Raw genomic sequence first — 26,035 nt, forward strand, 5'->3', positions numbered from 1 at the left:
CCTTCTTCACTGACCTTGGCACCTGCAAGGCTGTTCCTCACTCCTCTCACTCTCCCAGCTGCTGTGTGGCGCAGCGTTTTTTTTTTTTTCCCTGTCTTAAATATGCTCTCACAGAGGCAGAAATCAACATCACTTACTGGCTCTGCTCTGGTCAGCAGTGGGGCCCTTACCTAACATGGGGCAGCTTCTAGATCCTTCTCACAGAAGCCACCCCTATGGCCCCCTGCTACCAAAACCTTGCCACGTAAACCCACTACAACCACATATCCCAGCAATTTACTACATGATGTGAAAGTCGGCCTCTGAAAATAAATAGTTTAGAGCTAACAGTAGCCAAAGCTGAGGTGTCCTAAAACGAGCACTAATCTGGAAGGAAAAAGGTAACTATATAGAGGTTTGAGAACCGTGTTGCAAAGATGTGTAGTTCCTAGGGAAGTGCAGACTCAAGTTCTTGTGAAATACACCATTTAGCACTTGTTACTGTCTAGTTGTATTCTTTCACTTTACTATTTATATTTACTCACCTTTTTGTGCCTTTTGATCTTTGCTGTAGCATCATAATTTTCAGGTCACTTCATTAACATTAAGTGCAAACAACATGCGATCGAGTAAGAAGTAGCCAGGAAAATGACAAAGAGCAGGGGGTCCTAGGTCAGGAGTCACCCTGAGGTATTTGATGGGCCAGGGAAGATTTAAATTCTTTCAGTCATTGTCTTCTTTACATTCATATGGTGCCGCACACTGAGGACCATGAGAGTGGGCTGAGGTCTTCGCATGTTTAACGTAATATGGAAATTTTCAGTTGTTATGTATTACCAGATAGGAAACATCTGCCCTGCTGGGGGGGGCATGGGACTGGGAAGGAACACCCAAGTCACCCAAAGTGATCCCTGCAATAGTGCAGGAGATATCCAATGACAGGAGCTTCCTCAGGATGACGATTCCACATCCTTAGCCAGGGAAATATTTCCTAATCTTACTGAACAAAACTACACTGCAGTTATAGACAGCAACTGTGTTTCATGTTATAGAAAAAAATAAACCAAAGGAAAAAAGAGTTTTAGATAAATGAAAAACTTCCTCACTGTCCAGAAAACTGATGATCAGTTTAATTCTGAGGATGTGAGCAGGACACTCGGATCAGGTAGCTTAGAGGATGAAATGCCAGCTAAATCTTGGACCAGTCGGCATCTCTCATCCAAACACATCTGCTATGAGAGAAGGGCAAGGGCAAGCCACTCCATGTGGTACGAAATAACATTCCTTGCCTCAGGAAAGGGAGGGTGAAAAAGAGTAACTATATGAAGAAATGATGGTCTATCTGCCCGTCTTTTGTCCTGCAGCACAAGGTCTGTTGCCGTTGCTCCATAAAAATTAGAAAACAGGAGTCTAATTGCCAGTAGCATCAAAATTATGCGCCTCACACAAACTACAGTTTGCACATAACCCTGGGAGGTGTCTGCAGTGCTTATTAAGGGTGTATAGCTGTGTCAACGATAGCTATGCTCAGCCTACTCTAGTTGCCTGTTATCCTGTAAGAGCTATTCAAGTCCCGTTCCTATGGGAAGGCTTTCAGTGAGATGACCGGGTGCCAGAGCTGCTCATTCCCAGGACATAGCCCTGTGTGGCATGGTGTGGTGGTGGGATGTAGCAGGAGCCCTCCAGCAGACTAAAAACAGTCCGGGGGGGATCCAACTCTTCGTGGAGGGATGCATATACTGACAGATACCCCACCACCCTTACTGCCATTGCAAGCTTTAAGCAAAAGGACTCAAAGTAAGCCCTTGCAGTATTCAGCCGTAATTCCTAGTCAATGGGAATTGTTCCTATTAAACTGAGAGTGCAGCTGATCTAATATTTGAAACTCCTCTTAAATATAAATATTGACATGGTTTAAAGGGATAAACCACAATGACTGGATTCTTGTTAAAAACTTTTTAAGATTAAAAAGAACTTTTTACAAAGTTTTCACAGTGTTTTCAGATGTCATTTCCTGTGATAAAATAGAAAAGGGGGTTTTCCCCTTTGAGACTCTCCTTATATAAAATATAACTCTCATAAAATTACACATCAAGTAGCTCTGTGTTTGACTTATTAATGGGCAGTAAATGATGTCACACGGGTGGCAAAGAGGGAAATAGGTTAAATTTTCCAAAGCCATATACTTTAGTGCTACCAACACAAAGTTGCTGGTTCTGAAATTTAATTACTCAGCTACTTTTATTTCTGGTAAGCGCAGATTACTTAGCTTGCTTCTCTGCATCAGTGATCCCATCTGTAAAATGGGAATAATCACTACAGGAACTACAGAAGCATTTACAGCTGCTGATTAACCCAGTCCTCACTGCGCATTCCCACACCACAGCAGCAGCCTTGTCTTCATCCACCGCTGTCTGCGTGTGACAGTGAGGACCAGCCTCCCCACACACAGGATGGCTGGTGTGGGGAGAGGAGAGGATAGGCTCAGGCGCTCCCACACCTCTGAAGCAGCCGGGTGAAGCCAGAGTGAAGCTGGCCCTGTGCACATGCAACACGACACAGAATGGCCTGGCTGCTGGGAGGATGCTTGGGCTACTAGAGAATGAAAGTGGAGATAATATTAGATAGCTATCAATATTACAAAAGCCTTTGAACTCAAAAGAACCTCAAAAAAAGCTCCCAGTTTTCTCTGCAAAAATCCTTGAGTTCAATCTTTGGCTTAGTAAACTGTTTCTTTTAGCAAAGCAAATTCAAAAATGCCACAGTGATGAACAATATAATAAAGAAAGCCATCATATTATTCTTGAATGAGGTTTAATAAAAATCAAATAAAAGCAATTATGTGAATTTTCAAGAGGATCACCTCTTCCTTCCCTGAGGTATGAAGCAGAATGAATTCAGGAAATCATTAGAATCAGAAACTGGAGCTGCACAACAGAGCCAGTGTTTGCTGTACAAAGACAAACAGAAATCTCTTCCCAGGCTAGCAGCCTGGTTGCTGAGGCTGGCTGAGTGGAAATTCCACCTATGGGTGAAGGAGGGTAATTAAAGAGGCACAAGAATTTCTTTGTAGTAGGGCTGGCTTTTCTACTCCGGAGCAGCCTTCAGCTTTTTCAGTTATTCTTGTTCTTCTTTATTCACGCAAAAAGATGGACATAGTGAAATACAGCTGCCCACAGATCTCTGTAAGCAGGTACATGGAACTGATACCCATTAACAGGTACCACATACCACTTTCTGCTCTGTTACACCAGTATATATATCCAGAGGTCCAAATTTACCATTTTCTCCTACCTTATGCAGTCATTTAGGTTGATGGAGAGCATTTGCAAACCACCCCCAAACAGGGTCAATACTAAAATACTTGTCTTTACACTTTCCAGTTGGAAAATGCACTTTGAGAGAAATCCAAATCTTTTGTGAGAATGTGTTGTTTTCAATGACGTTTTCAAAAGCAGAGAGCAGAAATGCATTATTTCAACATTCTCATTTATTCTGATAAGAGGAAAACATTTCATGCTGACTCTCATTTCAGTTGCTTTTGTTTTCAATGTTATGGTAAACTAAGTATTGCAATATTGATATTACTGTTTACGATTTTGATGACAAGTATGGTTATACAAATTTTTACAAGAAATCTTCAATGTGCCAACTTTCTCCTTCAGATTCAGAACAAAAATAAATTCTGAAATAGAAATCTTACTGTTGAACTAAAACATATAGCTAAATTAGAAACACACTGCTTGGAAGTCAGATGCAGAGCAACTCCCTTGCCTTCAGAGGAGCAGCTTTCGCTTGCTGCCTTATTCCAGGAGAACAGAGCTATGATGTCCTCCACATTATAAAGCACCTGTGGATGGTAACAGACTATTTAAAAGGGGAAGGTTGTATTCTGTTTAACATTTATAAATGACCTGATCTCCGCAAAGGAGGGTGCCTGAAGTTTGATGGAAGAGGCGGAAGCTAGACGGTGTGATCAGGTGCTCTATTTTCACTGTGAATGAACTTGTATTTTTGGTCAAATCATTCAGGGGCTTGAATCAGTCTTGTAGACCTTGGTCCTTACATGTCTCATGTAATCACTTCTTAATGTGAGTCAGATTCTTGCTCTGAAGTCAAACTCTGCATGGCAGCCCAACAATTAATTAGTAGAGCAGACACTGACTTAAAATGCACCAACAGTATTGACTTTCGTCAAAACAATTTAAAAGGAGAAACATAACAACTCAAAAATAAGACCCAAGGAGGTAGAGAGATAGGGAGAAAAGAGCCTCTGATCCTAATCTCGCAACAAATTGTATGCAAATGGTGCCTTAGGCAAGCCATGGGGCTGTGAGAGTTTTCCTGTTAAGTATTTTGTAGAATTTGGGCCTTAACTTCATGTCACAAATGTGGAGAAAAACACTGAAGTGGAGGGAGGTTTGTCTCTGCTCCTATTGATGCCCTGTGGGATTCATTGTTCAACTGCCTGAAAAGAACAGCAACAGACTCCTTGTTATGTATATTTTATAATTCTTGGAATGAGTGCTGTTTTGCCAAACTGCCAGTTTGCTTGGCATACGTTTTCCCCAGAGAAATGGCTAAGAACTGAGAAATGCAGGTTCTTCAAATTAAAAGAGGAAAAATAATCTTACTACAGGTGTCTAAATATTACATGAATTACGTGAATTCCACTCTGGCAAGATGCATCTTCCATATACTGATAAAAGAGCAAAATGGTTGTTCATATATTTGAAAAGATCAGAGTCACTTCTCTCTACCAGATCACTTTAAGGAAAGATAGGAGAGATGTTTAATACTGGGTTAAGGTAATTTATTGTTTGTTTGCTTTTTTCCACCTTTGTCATTTGAGAGGATGGTTGTTCTGGTCATCTGTAGAGCCAAAGTCTTCCTGTAGTCACTGAGGACTGACTAAAAGATCACACAAGTAGGCGACTGAGTCAAGGATGGGCTGTAGCAGCACAGATGGCCCATAATTTTCTTTTACCTCTGAAAATGATAAAACACTACAGGCAGCATGAGAATTTATACTTTCTTCCCACTAAGATTTCTTTTAGCAAAGGTGCCTTCTGATTTCAGGACTTTGACAAAGGTACCCTGTACTCCCCAATTTAATCTTCAAGTCCTACCGAGCCAGTGTAAGACATAATGCTGGAGGTGTCATTGTCAACCTTTGCACTCCCCACCACGTGTGACTGTAGAGCCTGAACAGAAATAATTTGAGTGGCTAGCTTCCATCTGAAAGTCTCAGTTGAGTTTTATTCAGTATTTAAACAAACCCCAATAGTAGCAGCCACATAACGTATGTCATACATCCTTCCAGCTGGGTTTGGGGATTTTCCAGGTTTTTAAAGGTGAAGTCCATGTAGTATTAAGTGCTCTTAAAGGCATTTCTACATGTTGGAACTATCTTTGTTCTACCTACCAGATAGGATCTAACAACCATATGCCAGCTGCCAAAAGAAAAGGAAAAAAAAATCCAGAAAGGATTATGGAAAAGTAGGCTCGGTAGAAAGAATTTCATCAAATGTTAGGAAGCCATTAATTCAAGTCAAGCTTGCCGCATGTGCCTCTGTTTTGTTTAAACAAAACACTGAAAAAAAAAAAAAGGGAAAAAAAAGTAGACTCATTTACAATAACAGGAAATCAAATGGATGCTGTTTCAGCATGTATACTGGAAAATGTATATGCACAGGGATTAAATAAAAGAAAATCTCTCAGCTAAAGAAATGGCTTAAATGATTACTTTTCCACTTTTAAATTTTCGAGGGCAAGGTTGAGTGGAACAAGTGTAATTCTGCTTGGAATAATAGCATTCTTCTTCTTCTTTAAAGGAGCAAGCACAGTAAACAGCAAATGCTAGTACCCTTCCCTCCGTAGCCGTACGTTGTGGAAGAGCACACAGGCAGTAGCTGCGTGGCTGTGGGTCACACTAGGGACGGAGCTACCAGGCTAGGCCTGCTCCACAATGGGAAAACTTCTTAGCAAGTTTGTGGCAGGTTAGCAAGGGCGGCACGCTCGGGTGGTTTAGCCTACATTTAAATGAGGGTGACTCAACACAGGGATTTAAAACACACGTACGCTGCGGCTGTGGCTGGCTTGTTGGAACAAGGCACCTGCCAGTGCGGTTCCCATGTCAGGAACAGGTTCAGGTACAGATTGTGGTCATGAATTTGCACTGATTTTTGAGCAAATCCTGTCACCTAAATTTCCAAGAATATCTTCTATTTCTGGTTGCAAATATCCAGCAAGGGACACCTTCACCATGGTTCCTATGTCCCAACAATCCCTACCAAATAGCCAGTTATGCCAGCATTGTTCCTGCAGGGATCTCAGAGCAACCAGTTCATTTCACAAACACCACCCGTGATGCATATCGATACACATATATTTGTATTCATTTATATCTACTTATGTTTAACAATATTTATTCATGTTGCTCATGCAAACCAAAAGAATCACACAATAGTTTAAGTATGAAATAAGCCAGTTACTAACTGCAGGTGTTTTCATGTCCAAGCTATCAATTTGAGACACCAGGGACATGATTTTTCAGAAGAGATAACCTTACAACTCTTCTTGCTAAGGGATCTGAATGTCAGCTGTACCAGCAAACTGATTTTGCTCATCTCATTAACCAAACTGTTTTCATAAATTAGGCAATGTCCATTCACAAAAGAAGGGGCTTTTACTGGAGCAGTAAAGGGGAGAGCTGGATTAGCACAAAAACATCTGCATTTCCTTCTTCTGTTGTTCTTCTAGGTCACTACAGTCATTTTACCTTTTAATGATACTGTGTGAAATGGAGCCAATGGCAGCGACCTCTCAGGTTAAAAAAAAATATGTGAAACATACTAGAAAAGCAACAGTGACCTGTAGGCAATATGGAGAGAACAGATCTGTATTTGCACCATTGCTAGCATCGCAACTCACATCTGGATTCTGAGATACCAAAAAGAAGTATATGACATCGTAATTGTAGACATTGTAAATGCTTTCAGTTAACCAGTTCAGAAAAAAAAATAGGGCCCAGGCAAATTCTTTTTTTTTTTTTTCCCCTCCTATTTGTGACCTGTATGTCTTCTCCAGATGGAAGTATTAGATTTTTTCCTGCCTATGCAAACTCATTGTGTGGCATGGGGAGGAGCAGCAGGTCCAAGGGACCTTGCTGGAGTGCAGGCTTACTCAGCCTGGGTAGTCATGATGCTGGAAACAAGTGTTTATCATACGAGTTGCCACTAGACATAAACATCCGAAAGACCTTTGGTCCTGCATTAACAAAAGTTAAAGCACTAACTTAACCTCACAGTGCTGCTATACAACAAAGACAAGCCGAAATAAATTCCCTACAGACAGGCTGAAAATATGCTACAGCTGTAATCCAACTTGCCTGCTTTCCAGTCATGACCACAAACACTGTATTCCATGAATTTTCGACACCCACTACCCATTATCTGAAGAATGGTTCAATTTATTGTAAAATCGAATGAAATTAATGCAACAGACCACTGTTTTAGGAATATTTATTTATTTATTTTTTGTCAGAAAGACTACATTTGTATGAAATCCTCTGTACTCCTTCAAGATTTCCAGTTAACTAACAAACACTTTACTGGAAATCAAAAATTTTAAAATGACACTGTACCGTCTTTAATCCCTATCAAGCATGAATGCAGACATTCTTATCACCATAGGAAATTAAAAATCCTGAAAATATGTCTACCGTTAGAAACAAAGTAGGAAATAGTCAATGTCCTAGACAGTTTCTCTTGTTTAACTGGAACCCACCAGTGAAGAGCTGTTTTAAAAATAATTTTGTATTACTAGATTTGATGATTTTTTTAATTATATAACTATATAGCATATCTGAAATATATATCTGTATATATCTGAAGTTCCAGTCAGTTCTTTCCCTTATACTTTAAATAAGCACACAAAAAAAACAATTATTAGTACTTTTTTCAGAAGTAGGTGTTTGGGGATTTCAGTGTTTGTGCAAATGGGATTGTTGTTCTGCAGTTGTGGGATTTATGTTTTCTTTTTTAAGGCAGAAAGCAACGGCAAAATTACACAGTCAAAAAGAAGTTTAAAAAAACAAAAGCAAAAAATAAAAGTAGAACTCTGGACAATTTCTCCAGCCCAGGAAGTATGAAAGAGGGAACTAATTACTGCCCCAGCTGTGGCTGAGTAGCCAATATGAAACAGCTGCGCTAAAACCCCCTCCTGAAATTAGTAGCTGGGGCTAGTGCTTGAGGCCTTAGTGAAGGTTGTGGAGTGTTGTTGTACAGCTCTGGGGAAGTCTGGAGGCTGCAGGAGATGGTGGCGTGTGTCCTGCTGTGCTGTGCCATGTCTCCTGTGACCCAGCATGGCCTGTTCTGTGTCCTACCAGCAACAATTGTGGTTGGCGGTGTGTTGTGTTGTGCTGGGACATGTTAAAGGTAGGTGCTGTGGACGTGGGGCTTTTTGACCCATGTGTGTAGGGTTAGGTTTGAGTAACAGTATGTGGCTATGAGTCCTCTAAATCCTCTTAAGGCATTGTTGCAAATTCTGAGGAAGCTCTCCTTTGTGTCTTGGCTTAAATTCAGTCTTGGTAGCTTAAAGCTCTTGTGTTGGCTGTTGGAGGTGGCCCTGAGGAAGCTGGGCACTTGTATGCGCAAGTGAGACTGCATGTGTGCAGTCGGGGCCAGCAAGCACGCCCAGAGTGAAATGGCGTGGGGAGGGCTACTTCTGACTCAGTACCGGTCAGGTTGGATGCAAGTCCCATGAATGCAGGTATCTTTCAGTGGCCATAAAAACAGCATGTGGCTGAAGTGATTAAAACCTCACACAACGTGTTTTGAAGCAGGAAGCTCTGTGGTGTGAAACGTGCTGTGGATCCCAGCACCTCTGTTACGCTGCTTTACCTACTGAGCAGCCCCCTGCGTGCTGGGTACCCGTGTGGTGGGGCTGCTGCCAGAGGCAATGAAAGCAAGCCAAGCCCAGCCCCTGGACTGCACGTGTGCATCCCTGTTTGCTGACTCGGGATGAGGAGACAAGTGCTGCACGTTTCCAAAGCCATGTTTCCTTCTGTGCCCGGAGTCATTATGGAGCATTTAATTCCCCAGGCCCTGAGTGCCCTGCTGGGCCATGGGCTGCGGCCTGGCCTGGCAGGAGGGCCCTGGGGCACCCGCCTGGGCAGGTGGGGAAGTAGACAGCGGGGGAGTACCTGAGTGTTAGTTTTCATCTGCCATGAAAAAACAAAAGTGTGTGGGGTTGTTGTTTTTCCTTATTTATTATTCTAACTGATAAGAATCTGAAAGGAATTGTGCCCAGGCATGACAGCTGTGGTTGATGAAGTAGTGTCCTCTATCTGGTTATTTATGAAAAGATCACTGCGTTTTATTTAAGAAGTGTGTTCTTCAGAGCATCCTCCTCCTCCCCTTCCCCACTAGGTTACATGACTGACACTTTTGCCATGACAAATCCATGAGTGTTTTAAAAATTTACCATGAAAACCCTGGAGCTTTAATTATTGTGCATTTACATAATTAGTGCAAATACATGCAATTACCATGTGTACCTACACAATTACCAGCTACAATGATGTACTAACAATCCTTATTAAACTTTAGTGGGGGAGGGATGCACTGATTGTGTGCGCGAGCAACATCTGTAGCTTGATCCTCCTTTTTCTCTCCCTTGTTTGAAGCCGCCGTGCTTGTCTGGGGACAGGGGCTGACACGCTGGGAGCAGTGACACGCTGGAAGTAGGTCAATCAGCTGTCCAAATTGGAGTTCTAGTGAGACGAAAACACGATAGATGCTCCCAGTAACACTTCCAGGGTGCAGTAGCTTTTGCTGTTAGTGTAACACCATCAATTCTTGATTACCCATGGGTTAATAATCCAAAGCGTGAGGTAACTGTGCTGCGTCAGTATCTGCACCTTCCTTCACATCTGTAGCTCACCTGAGTGGAATCCCCCAATTTGTACCATAGCTGCACTCTCCTTGGAGTTAGAATTATCTCCTTAAACGGAGTCCTTGCGGTTGCCGTGTCTAGCTGAATGTCTACTACAGGTGTTTCCAAATGAATTATTTATCTTAATTAATCTTGGAAAGAAGAAATGTTCCAGCCCACAAATGATCTGTTGTATAACATTTGCTTCCTCTCTCATAGAAATTACTTCATGTAAAAATCCAGAGTGTTAGGAGGTCTGCTAACTCAGTAGTTCTCCGGGAATTTCTCCTCCTTCTGTTGGCTCATGGACAATGAAACAGTAAACGATGCGTTAGGGACCGCACCTCTTCCTGTTGTCTTCAGTTTTTGCACTTATTCTGCTCTTCAGCTGTAAGGAATTAGTTGCCTGTGGTACCTCTGAGAAAGCGCCTTACAAGGAAACTCCTCTCTGCTCCTTCTCCCTTGTGTAGTCCCCCAAATAGTGAGGAAAAAGTCAGTTTGTTTCCTGCGCTTGACGGAACACAGTTCAAGCCTTGATGGTCTTTTATGCTCTTTACACATAGGCCTGTGGATTGTATGGTCACAGAAAACTTGTGTTTTGTTTTGTTTGTTATTTTACCTCTTCTTAAAGCAGAAGGCCATAGTGTCTGTTAAAGGAGTGAAAAATCGAGAGGTTAATTGTTGCTGCGAAATGCAATGAAGTAGTACTCTGGGCTCTCAGGCATGTTTTATGACCAATATGGCAATTACTGAATAAAATCCCATGCCCCAGAATGTTTATTTGTGTAAACAACTTATGGTTATTCATTCATATTTTATGAATTTCTTTTTTTCAAAAATTGTATTAACAATCTCTTGTGGTACAAAATAGGATGTGGTGTAACTTTTCTATTTAGAGTTGGTTAGGAAAGGATCCATTGAGAATCTAGTCCTGAGTGTGTTTCAGGCTACGTTTTATTTAGCGTGATTAGCTGTGTTACAAGGTATTACAGTGTTCTGGCAAGCTCTCTCTGGTTTGAAGCAGTCCTCGCGCTCCTTATCCTTACAATAACATTTTACTCCTTGCTCTCTTTTCATGTTGTCAGGCTGGCTAGTTCAGACTAAAACCTTTCACACAAACTCAGGCCAGGGTTCAACCTCAATGTTGTCCAGTTGGTGCCAGTGGTGTTAGTCGCCTTCCCCCCCGGATGGGGAAGAGCTGAAGCACAGGGGAGAAACAGAAGCAGGTCTCAGGCCTCAGCATTTGTGCTCTACAAATGGCTGCATGTGTTGCTCTTTAAATCTCATTATCTTTCACAATTAAAATTCAGTCAGGCTACAAGAAGACCTGCTTACTGTCAAAATTTGGTATTAGGTAGTCAAATGATAGAAAGACAGTAATATTTATTCCATCTATGAAATGAGAATCTACCTTGTGGACAGCTCTGCTAACATACTAAGTGAAATGATTTCGGAGTAGTTATGTGCCTGTCTGGTTTTACGTAGGGTTACTCGACTGTATTATTTGGAGCAGATGAAAAAAATTGTGGTCATTCAAAATCCATGGGTATGCTTTTGTAAGAGTGTGGTGTTGCACATAGCATTCTGGCTATCTTCCAGCTTTAGTTATATTCTGCCTGAAAACCTTATCCAAGTTAAAATGCTGGGGAATGTGTTGTTTTCTTCAGGTTTCTAATCCTGAAACTGTACGGTGTAGCTGGGGGGGGGGGGGGGGGGGGGGGGAGTTTAACAACAGGAGTGACTGAATCCCCTATTTACAAATCTCAGCTGCAGTGTTTGGAAGATCTGGAGCTTTAAGAGCAAGGCTTGGACTAGTTGAGTGACTTTATTCCAGATCAAATTTGAGATTTCTCAAAGTTGAGATGTGCTTGGTTTTTGATTCTAGATTTTGATTTGGCTCTGACAGGGCGCTGTCTCCTTGGGTAGAAGGACAGATTAGCATGCACCGGGGTGACAAGTGTTTATGTCCCTGTAAAAGTATACTTTCGGCACTATATAAATAGCATGTTTACAATGCTGTGTTTCCTCAGCTCACGTATGTTAAGTTCCTTCTCAGTACGTTATAATCACATGGCATGCCTTCTCTTCCTATTCTTTCAGCTCACTTTTGTGTTTTTTGAGCTGTATCCTTGACTCTTGAAGGCATACATCCTGGATTTCAATGCTATCTCGCCACATCATTTTTAAAGGCTTTATTCTCTTTGCCAAACTAATCAAGTCACCCTCCTTAAGCTAGAGTGGTGTAATGATGCTGTAAACCAGAGCCGTGACCCTTTGCAGAGGATGCCCTGTGCTTCACCGAGCCATGGGTGCCAAGCTGCTTGGTGGTTATTGGAGAGTCACAGCAACCGGGGTCTTGTGTGTGCAAGGTGAGGGACTTGTTGGTCACGTCAACTGCCTCAGTGGCAGCCCCAGCAGAGTTCAGACTTCTGAAACCATGCAACAATTTGCAGAAGTCTGGCATAAATAACGGCTTGGCTCGGGTAGGGTGAGTGTAAAAAGGAGGTGCAAGCGTAACTCCCCGCGCGAGACGAGGTGCATTTCCTTAGTGACTGAAATTGTGTTGCTGCTGCCCTCCGTCTAGCTCCGAAGCTCCTGTGGAGGAATCCAGTCCCCAGGTTCACTCACAAGTGAGTGAGGTCCTTAAGCAGCGCGGGCGGAGGAAGACCAAAGAGATCAAGTTGAGGACTACGCAACCCTTCTTAGGCACCGCCTGTTCGGGCCCCCCCCCCCCTCAGCGGCTCGGTGCGGGGCGCGCGGCGCCTTTAAGGGGCCGGGACGGGAGGGGGGGGAGCGGCGGCGGGGGCGCGCTCGGCGCGGGGGCGCGCGCGGCCGGCTGGCAGGCAGCGGCATTGTTCGCTGACGTCACTGGCAGGCCGCGCGGCGGCCGCTCTCCAGCTCGCCTTTGTTATTCGGCGCTCCCCGGCCGGCGCCGCGGCCGCACGCAAAACGCGGAGCCGGAGCCGCGCGGGGTGGAGCGGAGCGGAGCGGCGGGGCAGCCTCCCCGGGAGCGGGGGGCGGGCGCCGTGGTTCGGGGTTCGGGGGGGTGGGGGGTGGGGGGGCGGTGCTGCCCCCCCCCGGGGCTGCGAGCACGGGGGGCGGGCAGGGGGCGGGGCTGCGGGGAGGGGGGGGGAAATGGGGGGGGGGTCTGGGGGCGGCTCGCCTAATTAGCAGCTCCTCGTAAAGAGCTGATTGTCCTAGGAGTGCGCTGGGGGGGGCCGGGGGAGCAAGGCGGCTGCGGGCTGGGTCCTCCCCGCGCACCGCGGTGGGCTCCCGAGCCCCCCAAACGCCCCGGTGTTGGCGGGGGGCCCCCCCCTCTGCCCTCCCCCCGCCCCGGGGACCCCCGGCCGGAGCCGCCCCTGCCCGGGGGGGCCCCAGGGGGTGGCAGGGAGCCGGGGAGCAGCTGCCCCGTGCCCGCCCGGCAGCTTCTCCCCGTTTCCGTGCAAAAAAAAAGAAAATAAATAGTAATAAATAATAAAAAAATCTGCCGTGCGGACGGAGGCACCGCATGCTTCGGAGCGTGCTGGCTCCCGGGCGGCTTTCCCCCGTGGCAGGCAGGGAAGGGGGGGGGGGGGGGAGGGAGGGGGGTGTTCTCCTGCTTTGGCTTCGCGGAGTGGAAGGGTTTTCTCTTTTTCCTTTTTTTTTCTTTTTTCCTTCGCGTGCGTGCGACCCAGGAAGCCTCAGCCGCGCCTCCCCGCCTCGCACCCCGCCGTAAGCCGATATTCGCGATTTCTTTTTTTTTTTTTTTTTTGGAAACTCGCCTCCCAGCTCTGAACTCGGGGTGGTGCGTGTGTGTGTGTGCGTGGTGTCGGGGGGGGGGAACATCCCCGCAGGAGGCAGCTCCCTTTCAGATAGGAATCTGGGACAGATTTTGCCAGCAGCCACCGAGCGTGGCCCGCCGGTCCCCGAGCAGCCCGTGTAACCCGACACTCCAACTTGCCGTGCGCCCTGCGAGTTGATTCACTTACTCACCCGCCGGCACCGCGCTGCCTGCCGCTGGCCGTGGGCGAGGAAAAAGGGGGGGGGGGGGAGAAAGGGGAAGGGGGGGGAAGGAAAAAAAAAAAAGGACAAGGGTGGGGGGGGGCGGGGGGAGCCGGGCGAGAGGGGGAATAAAAAAAAAAAAAAAATCTGCCTGGCGGAATACCCCGCTAGAGCCGCGGAGCGGTGGGGGAGAGAGGACGGTGCCTGGTGCCGAGCCGAGCCGTGCCGAGCCGGGTAAGTTGGGGGCGCCGCACGCAGCCCCCCGGGCAGGGGGCGCGGACAATGGGGGGGGGGGGGGGGGGGAGCGCGGGGAGTGCCCTTGGGGGGCCCGGCCCGGGGCGAAGTTGGCGGCGGGGGCCGGCAAAACAAAGGGGGCCGGGGCCGGGGGGGCGAGCCCGGGGGCTGGGGGGCGAATTGCTGGCGGCTGGCTCCGGAGAGCCGCTCGGGAGCGGGGCCTCCCCGGCGGGCAGCAGGAAGGAGCCGCAGGCGGCCCCCCCGCCGGCCTTGCCCTGCCCCCGGTGCATCTGTCCGGGAAGCCGGGGGGGGCTCGGCACGGCTCGGCTCGGCTCGGCCGCCTTTGTGCGAGGGGAGCGGCGGCGGGCGGCTGAGCGCCGCTCCGGGAATGTAAACACGGCGCGGGGCCGCCGGGCTCGGGGGGGGGGCGGCGGGGCCGCTCGGAGCCGCGCCGGGGGCTGCAAACTTTGCGCCGCGCCCCGCCGGGGGTCGGCTCTCGCAGCGCCGGGGGGGGCTCGGGGGGATTTGGGGGGTTTTGGGGCTCCCCCAGCAGCGGGGGCGGCGGGGTGCGGGGGTAACCCGAGGGGCAGCCCCGGCGCTGCCCGGTGCGGGGCTCCGAGCTGCGAGCGGCACGGCGGTGCCGGAGGAGGGAAGGGGATTTCTGCCCCGGGTCTGCAGGCCGGCGCGGAGCGGGTGTTGCGAGTGCCTTTTTCAATGCGTTGACACGGGAGAAGAGGATTTAACTTGGCAGCCTGAACAAATGCTCTATCAAAGGTTTCCTAAGAGACAGTAGGAGAGCGGGGGAGATGAATGACCCGGGGTGGTTTTAGGGTGCTACCTCTGCAGGCTGCCGTTCACATACGCAACGGCCATTTAGGGCTCTGAATAAAACTCCGCGCATCAGAAAGGCGACGGGCTTATAAAATTTAAAAGGGCAAAAGCCCATTAATGCTGTGGCAGGGCTCTGGCTCCCAGCTCTGGTTGAGCAGCTCCAAGCGCCTTCAAGTGCCAGAGCTTTTAAGGAATCCCTAGCAGCAGCAGCAGCAGCTCCCCAGGGGCTGCCGGGTGGACCTTGGCCTTGGGCAGAGGCCGACCTGGGGCAGGCTCTGCTCCCCAGCTGGGGCAGCACGCCGTGGGGACCAAACGGGAGCCAAGTGAAAGCAGGACGGGGGGAAGAAAGGGCCCAAGGCCGGGATGCGCGGCTCGCAGCTCTGCTGGCAGGAGGCGGCTGGAGGCGCCGCGCCGGTGCAGCGGGGGCACGGCGGCAGGGCTCCGAGAGCGCTGCCAGCAGCAGCAGGAAAGTTTCCCAAAAGAGTCGAGCAAAATTACGCTCCGCTGACGGTCTCTGGGAGAGCAAGGGTCCGTCGAACAAACGTAGTTGGTCTGCGATTCAAACTTCCACTTCCTTCTCTCGATAGAGAGAAATTTACTGTGGCATCAATCTTCTCTTGGCGGGGCCTGATTCAGGTTTGTGAATGCCAGGAGACTTGCTCTGACCTTTTTCTGTTCAAGTTGAGGATGTTGAAACACCAGCCATCAAACAAAAGACACATTGAAAGCAAGATCTGCAATGGAGCACGTGTGACTTTGAGGCTAGTTGAGTGCGTTTGGTGGCTGTTTTCCGCTGAGCTGGGGGGAGGAGAGAGAAAAAGGCCGCTTATTTTTTTAAATGAGATTATGGAAAACATGACTTGAAATCCCCTAAATATCCCAGAGTCAAGGACCTTTTTTATTTCTATCTTTACTTTTAAAACGTCTTAGGAAAATGCCTCAATTTTTGCTTGTTTTTATATTTATGTATAATTTGCAAATGACGAGTATATTTTTTTCCCCGCGAGTGTGAAGATGACCAGGAATGTTACAGAATTTCTGAGTTTAAAAAAAAAAAGGCTTTAGAGAATTAAGTGACTTTAGGATTACAGTTTAAAACAATGAAAAATTCCCTGGGGTTTAATTGACAGACTTGCGATTTTTATCTACTCAAGATAATACTACCTTGAAAGGTGGCAGATTTAAAGATTACTCTGTAAATTGTAAGTTAAACTTAGTTTGGGCTTGGAGAATTGAAAAAGAACCCCCTCAGGACCAGTCAATGTAGGTATCTAACCTGCTGGTGGCACTCATAACAGGGGCAGATGCCGTTATTGTTTGCATTGTTTACAGTCCACAATACCTTAAACGTTGATAATGATTAGAAACAATAATAGAGGCTGTGGCAAAGGATCAATGAAAACTTTGCTTCAGGAAAGAAGCGAGTTGCTCTGTGTGCGTGTGTGTATATGTATATACACACAGTATTTTGTGCTGTTTGAGATGTGCAGTCACAGTGCAGTACAAAATTCTGTTTTTAGAATATTTTAAGAAACCCACAGTAGATAATAGATTGGTTTTGGCATAACCTAAGATTTGCACTGATCAGCAGTGGTTACGGGGAGCTGAAAGGAGAGGGCTCTCTGCAGCGTGTTTCCATTCATAACTTTTCTTGGGAGTTGCTTGCACTTTACCCTAAATCTCCTCCACTTTTATAGGTTCCAAAGGTTTTGTGTAGACAAAGGAGGAAAAAAAAAAACAAACAAGCAGCCAACAACCCAAACATCTCGGGTGGCAGTTACATCACTGATACTATAGTTGGAGACAATGTTGGCTGTTTTTTTTTTTTTTAGCAACTTGGTGTTTGTACTAGCAGCTCTGGAGAGCCTGGTTTCTTCTCTGGAAATGGAAGAAAAATGCATCTCCGAGGAAACAAAGTTGGCGTTCTTTTTGCCTTCCCCAGTGTTTCTGGGAGGCTTCAGGCAGCTGGACCCGGCTTCCTTCCCGCCCCAGGGGAGGAAAGGTGGCCGTGGGTGCTGGTGGGCTGCTGCTGCCCTACCTGGGGCGCCTGGCTCTCACGAGCAGTTCATGCCTGCGGTATGAGATTTGACCACTGTGCAATTGGCTGATTTGTTCACTCCTAGTTAGACCAATTTTTGTGAAACCCTATCCTCTATTACAGCCAAGTGACAAGGGTATTGCTGAAGAATTTAGGGTTGGTTTACGCTTGTTCTTGTCAACTGTCTGTTGTGGGATGAGGAGCATGAGTCCTCTTTATCCATTTCCGTATTTTTATGAGAAAGCACATCATATGGCAGCAATACAGAGCACCGTGGATGGGCACTGGTGTGCCTGCTGCTCAGAAGTGTGTGCTCCTTTCGCTGAATTTGGCATATGTAAGCTTTCCTGCTGATGGTAAGTGGAGGCTGTGTCAGTGGTATTAGAAATCATTTCTGCTTGAAAATGGTGTCTTTGGCTTAAAAACAAGGTTTGAGAATTGGAATGTTGCTTTGTCATATTGATTTTTCTTCTGCTTCTCTTTCTAAAAGCAAAAACTTCTTATGTAGCAATTTCATTTTATTTATTTCGCATTGGATTTCGCAGGATCATTAGCATGCCGCTTGGTTAATGTTTGAAATTTTTAAAGGTGGTATAAGCTGCAGGAGCAATGTCCAGGCAATGGGTTGTAATGGATCTCCACAGCTTGACTGTTGGAGGCAGTAGTGTATTATGAGAGTAGAGGATGGTCCTACACTTGTTTTGTGTTGTTTTTGGTTCTAATCCTCCAAGTTGCACTGGAGCTTACATGGCCTGGAAGGGTGAGGTTTGGGGGTTTCGGTACTGTGCCACTACCCTTTATCAAGCAGGGCAAATTGCTGTGGGTGTTCTGTATCTGGGGGGAGGGGGAAAGAAAGCTATTTTTAGGCAGGCAAAATCACTTTCCATCAAATTTCTCATGCAAGTATCAACAGAGAGAAACTTAGTTCTCAGCGAATGACTCACTCATTAAAGACCGTTCCCTTTGGAAGCCCTGGATAGGCACTCATTTGGGCCCAGGCCACCCATAATTTCCTTCAGTTGCTTGCACTTCTTAGACCTGTAACAGAGGATAGGAAAAGTTGTGCTCCTCTACCGAGTCCCGGGGCAGCCAAACACAGTCCCTGCTAGTGGGGTTGACGCTCTTCTGAATAAGGTTTAGGACCTAATGAAATCCCTGAACTCAGACCCATCTGTCCTTTCATTAGGTAATTCGATAAATCGAGCTGTTTTGTGTAGCATATTAATGTCAAGGTAGTGGCACAGAAGTTATCACGTTGGCATTCCATTAGGATTAATGTAGGAAGTGCATCCCGTTGTTGATAATCCGGCATTTGTTTTGACTCAACAGAGCAGCTTTGAATTGATTCCCAAAGTGACGTGGGCAGGCTATTGGTCCAGCATGGACGGGGGGAGGAGGGACACAAGACATCACGCCAAAGCCGTGAACGTGCACGCTGCTACTGAGTGGTGGAAATTGCATAGAACTGGATTTGGACTGCCCCTCCTGCTCCTTGTTTGTCTTCGTAAGGAGTTTGGTTTGTTTTTTCCCTCCTGACTTTGTGTTTATATGCCAGTGGATGATGGCAAGCTGATTTACACAAGCAATATGTCCTTGTGCGAAGGCGTCCTCCTGCAGCCCGCGGACCACAGCCAGGCGATGATACTTGGCCGCCCGACCCGCTGGCAGTGCTGCCCTCCTCACCCTGCAGAGCCCTGCTTCAGGTGCTCGGTGCTGGCTGCGAGCACAGAGCCGTGGTGCTGGCTGTCAGCCTCGTGTTGTCGGAGAAGAGCAGCGCTGCTGCAGGTCGGACTTGGGAAGTGGGGACAGCTCTAACCTATGGATGGTAGCTGGGCGTCGTCAGGGCTAGCATGAGAACGAAAGCCACGGGCGTCATGGAAAACCATCACGGGAATTGATTGTTGTCTTCAAAGCTCTGGTTCTGACGCCCTGAGCTGTGCCTGGTGGCCTCTGGTGACTCGGGCTCGCAGTCCATCTGGTCAGCATAGCGTTAAGTGGAGAGCACTGCCTGCTTGGTCTGCCCAATGCACAAACGTGGGCAAGCTCTGCCTGGATCAAGTTGCAGCTCTTTGCAGCTGGGAAATACCATTTGCCATCTTTGCTGATTGGATATGTGTTTGAGGAGTGAGAGAAAAGGAATACATAGACAGCAAGCTTGTGTTGTCTTTGGATTTTCCTTTTCTAGTGTCATCAAGGCTGTAGGTCTGCAATGGCTGACCAGCTGGCAAAGTGAGTGTTACCAGTTTCTTGGTTTCCGGATGGTCTCGTAACTAATCAGAAGGGCTTATTTATTGGGGCTGCAGTGACATAGACATGTGACAGAATAGTAGGGGCTTCAGTTGGCTGCTTGGTAGCAGGAACAGTTCCCTTGATGAATATCTGCTTGTTTCTTGGCTGTACTCCTGCTTCCCTCTGAGAACAGCGGAGCCTTTTAGGCTGCCCTGAAATGCACGCCCTCCCCTATCTCCATCAGGAAATTTTGAAGGGCAGGTCTCTTATTCCTCAAGACCCATTCCAAATACAGATGAACCGAGCGAATGTAGGCTCACTGTGTAAGGACGTGGTGGGATGGGGACGGCAGCGCAGGGTGCTGCTGAGGCTGTCTCCTGCTGGGCAGCTGCTGGTGAGAGGGGCTGGGGCTGGCCTTCCCTGGGCTCTGCCTGGTCTCACAGATGTTGAGAAGGTGGGCTGTCACTAGTTTGATCGTTGCTTCTACCTCACTGAAGGTTTAAAAATAATAGCCTTAAGCTCATGAGGGTTTTTACAACTGGTTTTGCATGCTGCTGCAGCTCAGAGCCTTCCCCTGCGCTGTTCACTCGGGATGATCTGGAGCGTTGTCCAACAGCCGCCCGGTAAACATGCTCCCTCCAGCTCAAAGGTTGCCATCTGCCTTTGGTTGTTTTAGAGGTGTGACGGGAAGAAAACAAAGAGGAAGAGTTGAGTGGCGGTGAGAAAAGGCTTGTGGCTCGGGCTGTAGGACAGCATGCCCTGGTTACCTTGCATGCTCCAGGAGGTGAGGGCAGCTCACCGCCCCATCGTCCTGCTGCCCCAGAGCCTGGCCTGAGCATCTGCTTGTCCAGCCAGAAGGTGGGCTGCCCACGTAGGAGGTTTGAAAATAGCCGTGTACCTTATGTATCATCACTTGAACATACACTTTAGTTTTTCCTTTGCATTGCGTGTAACTGTAAAAGCTTTTTGCTGTGTAAATGATTTTAAGAAAACACACCTTATCAACAGGAAAACTTGTTCAGAAAATGTTTTTGCTTAAAATGCGTGGCAAAAATACAAGTTACTGCAACCAGAGTAGTTTGACAACCAGTGCTGTCACATTTGCATTTTAAAGCTAAGACATTGGTGGGCCAACAGAAGATCCATTTGGCTTTCCATCCGTCCCCCCCCGGCCGCTTTTCCTCTATCCCCCCAATAAAAAAATAGGCAGGATAAAAGCTTTAAAAAGCATTTTGTAAGACTTTGTTGACATTGAATTCTCAGAAGAACAGTTTGTTTATATATCTCTCTATATACGAAAGAGAGGAGGGTTTATTATCCTGCAGGTTTGCAAGGGGAAAGAAGAATGATGTGGTTGTCAGGTAGTCTACCCGATCTCTTGGTGTCATGCTTGTAAAGTCTGTGTTTGTTTAATGCTCTTATAACCCTTTTCCCAGTAATGGGATCACAGAAGTTAACTTGTGTAGAGCTAGTATACAGCTTACGTTGGCCTCCCTTGCAGCAACCCAACGCCTGCCCCAAGCATTTTCGAAGAAAGCTTTTCTTCACTCCTCCTCTTAGCGCAGGTTGATGCACTTTACATTTGATTAAACAATTATTTTTTTTTTTAAGATGGGAATGCTTGTTCTAAAAAGACTCTGGGCTGTGAGCTGTCATCCTGCAAATGCTCTCGGGATCCTGACTATCTGCATGCTGGGGTCTCTGCTCTTCAGGTGCTTTGTGAAGCCATTAAGTGCCCCAGCAGCCGCTGTCTGTGTTTCACAGCAAGTCATGGTACTGAGCTGTGATGGGTGCGTGCCTGCAGACACAGGTGGCAGCTCCATGACTGGAAACGTGAGTGCAGCGTGCTGTGTTTATGAGGCTGGTTTGCCATGGATGTAGTGTGTGTTCAGCTTTGTTGCATTCACAGGTTTATTGCTTCAGAGAGGTCTGCTGTCATACAGCTTGTATGGCAGGGCTCAAAGCCACTCTCAGTTGCTCTGTGAGAAATGTATTGCAAGAACTATACATGCATCTCTTTGGTCCCCCTCTCAAGTATGAGATTTCTTCCCAGACTTACATCACTGGTTTAAAAAGCCTGGGATTGCAGTCCAGCTGGAGTGTGATACCATTAGACGCAGGAGCCTACTGGCTTTCCAGCTCAATGCATAGCTTTGGCTTTTGGCACTGTAAAACTCTGACATCTCACACATTAAAATCATAACAGCATTATGTAAGGAGAAGTTATTTTAGGTCAGTAGCAGAGCCTCGGAAAACTTGGTTAAAGCCATCTCAAGAGCTCAGACGCGTGGGCTTGTGTACCACTGTGGCCCATTCCTAGCCCATGTCCTGCTGCTGCGGGGACACCTCGGGGGGGTCTTGGCCACGCTCAAACACCCAACAGTGCTGGGAGCAGGCGCTGGGTGCCAGGAGGGCTCTGAAGCCCGGCCGAAGAATGTCGCACCTCTCCCTTGAGCGCCTGCTGTTGGCTTGTGGCACAGACGGCGCTTCTTCAGTTGACGTTGTTCTTCGTCAAGGGACAAGAAAATTATGGCAACAGCTGCTGGCAACCTATGGGAGGCAAAGTGCGGAATAAACCTGGGAGAGCCCTTGAAGTGTTTTTAATAACAAATAATTCCGATATTTAACAAAGGTGCAGCTTAGGTGTGAAAGATGCAACACTCTGACTTCTCCTAACAGTAACGTGCCTGCCTTCAGGATGAAGCCTGGCGTACCAGATGATGCTCAGGTGTGTTGCAGACAAAGGGAGGAACATTCAGACCTTGTTTATACTTCAGAAGGAATCAGCAACAGGACACGTGATAAATATTTTAAAGCCGTTGTGTAGACCACATGAAATTGCAATGAAGCCTGAGCACGGAGGCGATGGGCACACTTACTGACGGAGCAGCACAGGCTGAGAGCAGAAGGCAGCCCCCGGTGTAGAGCAGGCGGTGCTCGGTGCTGCTCAGGCTTGGGCTAAGGGGTAGCTGTGTGTGCAAATGCCTTGAAAAAGGCAGTGCTATGGAGTTCAGAGCTATTGGGATTACAGCAGGCTCGGAAAGGACTTTTATTCCACCTTCATCGATAGCAGATTGCTCTTTGTGAAGAGGCCAGCAGACGGAGGGACCTGGAAGGCGTGCGGTCTGCAGGGGAGCGGAGCAGGCATCTGCCAGGGGGTGCAGAGCTGGGGTTTGAGGAACTGGTGGGGGCAAGCAGATGGGCACCTTAAATTCAGGGCTGTTTTTTTTTTAATCGCTAAGCAAAATATCAGGATTGCTTTGTCTCTAAATAAATGCAAAAATATGTGAAATTTGGGATTCATCTGTTGAAGTTCCTTTTGTTAACTGATTGATATGTTGAGCATCCATTTTGAAGAGTTTGGCGTGTTGCCTCTAGGATAACAGAGCATGGTTGCTCGCCCCGGGCAGCAATTGTTGTAGGGCACTATTTTTTAACCTTTGGATACCTGGGGTCAGTGCTACCCGTGTCTGCAGCGGTGTCTTCACAGGCATGACACTGGACATGGACACCTAAGAGAGCTCTCACGTCTGTTTGCCCTGTAGCTGGGAGTACTAGACGCATGCAGGTAAACATCTTAGCGAGCTGAAATGAGCCAAGGGGAGGGCAGCGAGGCTGCTGTTGTGAAGCTCCCGGGGTCTGCAATGGTGACTAAGATGGCTTGATAGCTTCCTTATTGGCCACCATCTGCCTGCTGCCGGCTGGGCTCCGAGCAAGGCGAGCAGCACAAGGGGAGCAGCGTGGGCGCCGGCACGGCCAGGGGCTGGCTGCTGCTGGGGGGTGCTGGGCAGCGTGGTGGTGAACAGCAAAGCATAATGCTCCCGAGGCTTCTGGTCACAGTTGTGTGACACTTCTGTCATTAGATTTGTTAAATCACTTGAAAATGAAATAAAATGAATTCTAAGAGATGGTGTTTTCATTTTATTAAACTTTGTATCCTGAGTGCGTAGATAAATTATTCTCCAAGTGTGTGAACCCCTCGTGAAACCTTTTGTGGAAGAAAGTCCTGTACTCATGACTATTTTTGGAGTACTACTCCTCTGAAAATTCCACCAAAATTTCTAATATTTTTGGTATTCTGTGGTGTCATCTGTTTTAAAATGTTCATTTAAAACTTTGAATTTGGTCATCCAAAAAGGAACAGCAGCGTGTCAGCACCGAGTCTTCGTTCTCCTTTGTCTGAAACTACAGCTCCAGCCCTCAACACCTCTTTCTCAATAAAGAGAAATGTAAATCAAAAAGTACTTGTAATGTTGCCAACATCTTGTCCTAGCAGTATCCCAGCATACTAAATCATACAACGAAGAAACATAGTTCATATCTCCTGTCACATGAAAAAATACGTTTTTAAGTATAGCTCTGCTCTATTCATGCTCCTTCAGCGTTCATGAATTTATGCTTTGTTCTGCTGAAGACAACTTCACCTGATAAACTCCTTCTTGAAGTAATGAAGGACTGCGGAGTTAAGCTCCCCTTGTCACTGCTGCACCTGACTGAGGAATAATTTGTAACGAAATACAAATGCACATATGCTAATCTCTTGTGAAGATTGCCTGACATCTTCATTTAGTAAGGATTAAACCCTGCAAAAGGAACACAGAGGAGGCAGGAATTCTCTGGCAGTTGATCTATTTGTGTGTTTAACGTAGAATATTTTTAGTTCGAGATACAAAAATACAGACTTCTGTATCCAAAGAGACTGTTGTTTCCATTTATTTTAAAACCCTGGATGGGAAACAAGATGTTAGACCTATTATAATGCAACCTAGTAATTAACATATGTTGGCCTGCCTCTGCCAAGGCTTCCGTGTGAGTAATGCAAGTTGCACAAGTAGAGGAGTCAGGTTGTTTGTCAGCAAAGAGCCATACATACATGCATGAGTGATCAGATTGTAGAGGCATCATCTGAGGCTGGGATGGGAATCTGTGTTTGAATATAAAAGCAATTAGCGTTGTCCTCTCGGCTGCGTGAGGTTTGGAAAATTTTGGCTTTTTTCTCCTGTTGCCAATAAAAGAAATTATCCTGTGCAGGATTAAAAAAAAAGATAATGATCAATAGAAGCTTCCAAGTTTTTGGTGTGTGTTTATGTTTAATTCCCCAGTTACGGGGTGACTGGAGGGAGGAGTCTTGGGGATGCTCTCAGCAGCAGGAGGTCTCTGTCTCAGGCTCTCAGAGGTGACAGAGTGCTGCGGGCACGTCGGGTGGGTGCCGGGGCAGGGATCCCCCTTCTGTCTTCGGAGGGGCCTTCTGCAACAGAGGACGGGGGTGACTGTTGAACTAGACACGTCTTATCTGTGCTAAAAGCTAATGTAGAGGTCCTACGAGAAAGTACATCTTTATGTAAAGCACAGACTGCACGTGTTCTCTATAGATTTGTTACTTCCACCCAATGTGCACCTTTTGTGGTTATGCCAGTTAGACATAGGGAGAAGGAGAGGAAAGGAGCAAAAGCTGAAATTAAAAAGTGTATGTGTGTGCATAAATGTGTCAAAATCAAATCACAGGTAGGTCCAGATTTTGCTCGTTTCCCTCCCCCTTACCCCCCCAACCAAAAATGTATGAGCAATTAAGACCTACTTTCCTAGTAAGTGTTACGGGAAGACAAAAGATGTATTGTGCATTTAAACAAATGAAATGCGTCCTCAGAAGAGTTTGAAGGTCGTATATTCCTGAGCTCTAAAACGTGCTCCAATTAGTGCTCTATTTAAAAGCAGGCTTAGTTTGTTAACCTGGGAGCAGACAGTTGCACACCAGCTAATGGTTTAATGGGAGCTCCCACCTGGTGCCTGTTCTCTCTGTGCACTGATCTCGATGTGACCCAGTCATCTTGGGTGGAGGGACAGGGACGTGGAGGGGTAATAGGATCAGCTGACATCTACACACGTTGTAAGTATTAACCTACAGACACCGGAGGTTCTGCGGTACCTTACTGTAGTAGAGTGTAATGCATCATCACTTTTCCTTTTAGAGAATTACGTGTTTAATTTGTAGCTTCTATTTTGACACTATCTGTTAAGCTATAAATAAAGCGTGACTACAACAACGATGGCCTTCAGGCTACCTTCTGACTGTAAATTCACAATTGTTGGTTTTGACTTGTCATTTTCATGCTGTGTACCCTGGATGGTGTTGAAGAAAAGAACTTATAGAAATGTGGGTTTAGTGCTTAGAGTACTGATCGGTCTAATTTAAGATTGCCGACCTTAAAATAATCAGGCACCAGAAGCCAGGCCCATAGGATCGTTTAAAACAGTGCTAAGGTCGTCTTTGTAAGAGCTGGCTTTTGGGGCTTGTTGAGGGTTCATACTTTCAAGTTTTACCCACAGTCACAAGCGCTAGAAACTCCCTGAATAAACAGAGATGCTGTTACTATTGTTGCATTAAGGAGTTGGGTCTTCAGTGTGTGTGTGAAAATAGTACTAGACGTAGCTCCGGGACTCTGTACTTGTTTCTGTTCCGTGCTCTGTGGTGGTGGCTGCAGTTTGGCGAGGGAGCCCCATTGTGCTGCAGCCTGGGGGACGCCCTCCCCAAAGCAGGCTGCTGGCAATGCTGTGCCCCTGTTTGTCAACCTGTCCAACGTCTCGTGGCTTTCCCCCAAATGAAGCACGGACTGTGTGGGTTAAAATTTCTGGTTCTCAAATTGTTCACGTCCAGAAACCGCACTGAGAGCTTGAAGGGCAATTGTTGGGTTTAAAACCTGTTCCCCCTTCCACTGCTGTTAGTCCAAAGCAGGCAGATGCAGCAGGCTTTTTGGAGATGCTGAAAAAACTGGCTGCTCTAAGGGGGAAAATTGCTGGCTGGGAAAA

General features: G+C 46.8%; 1 protein-coding gene and 1 long non-coding RNA gene across 17 annotated transcripts in view; one reads left to right on the forward strand and one right to left on the reverse strand.

Moving 5' to 3' along the window:
* Positions 1-7,490: 7,490 nt before the first annotated feature.
* Positions 7,491-13,976, reverse strand: LOC310902119. Its single transcript, XR_014586503.1, has 2 exons — positions 13,888-13,976; positions 7,491-10,562 (listed from the first exon to the last, which is right to left on the reverse strand). It is a non-coding gene; the product is annotated as an uncharacterized lncRNA (long non-coding RNA).
* The window catches only part of ZMIZ1 (zinc finger MIZ-type containing 1), a 353,245-nt gene continuing 334,754 nt past the window's right edge, over positions 7,545-26,035 (forward strand). For 9 of the 16 annotated variants that reach the window (XR_014586502.1, XM_083843113.1, XM_083843111.1 and 6 more), the window contains exon 1: positions 13,988-14,130. The gene's annotated coding sequence lies outside the window, so the exon portion shown is untranslated. Of the gene's footprint in view, positions 8,418-13,508; positions 13,627-13,986; positions 14,131-26,035 lie in introns of those variants that run through there. The other 7 variants (XM_083843109.1, XM_083843093.1, XM_083843095.1 and 4 more) reach the window with 4 other exon arrangements.

Source organism: Anser anser (assembly GCF_964211835.1).
Source record: "Anser anser genome assembly, chromosome: 7".
Lineage (NCBI taxonomy): Eukaryota > Metazoa > Chordata > Aves > Anseriformes > Anatidae > Anser > Anser anser.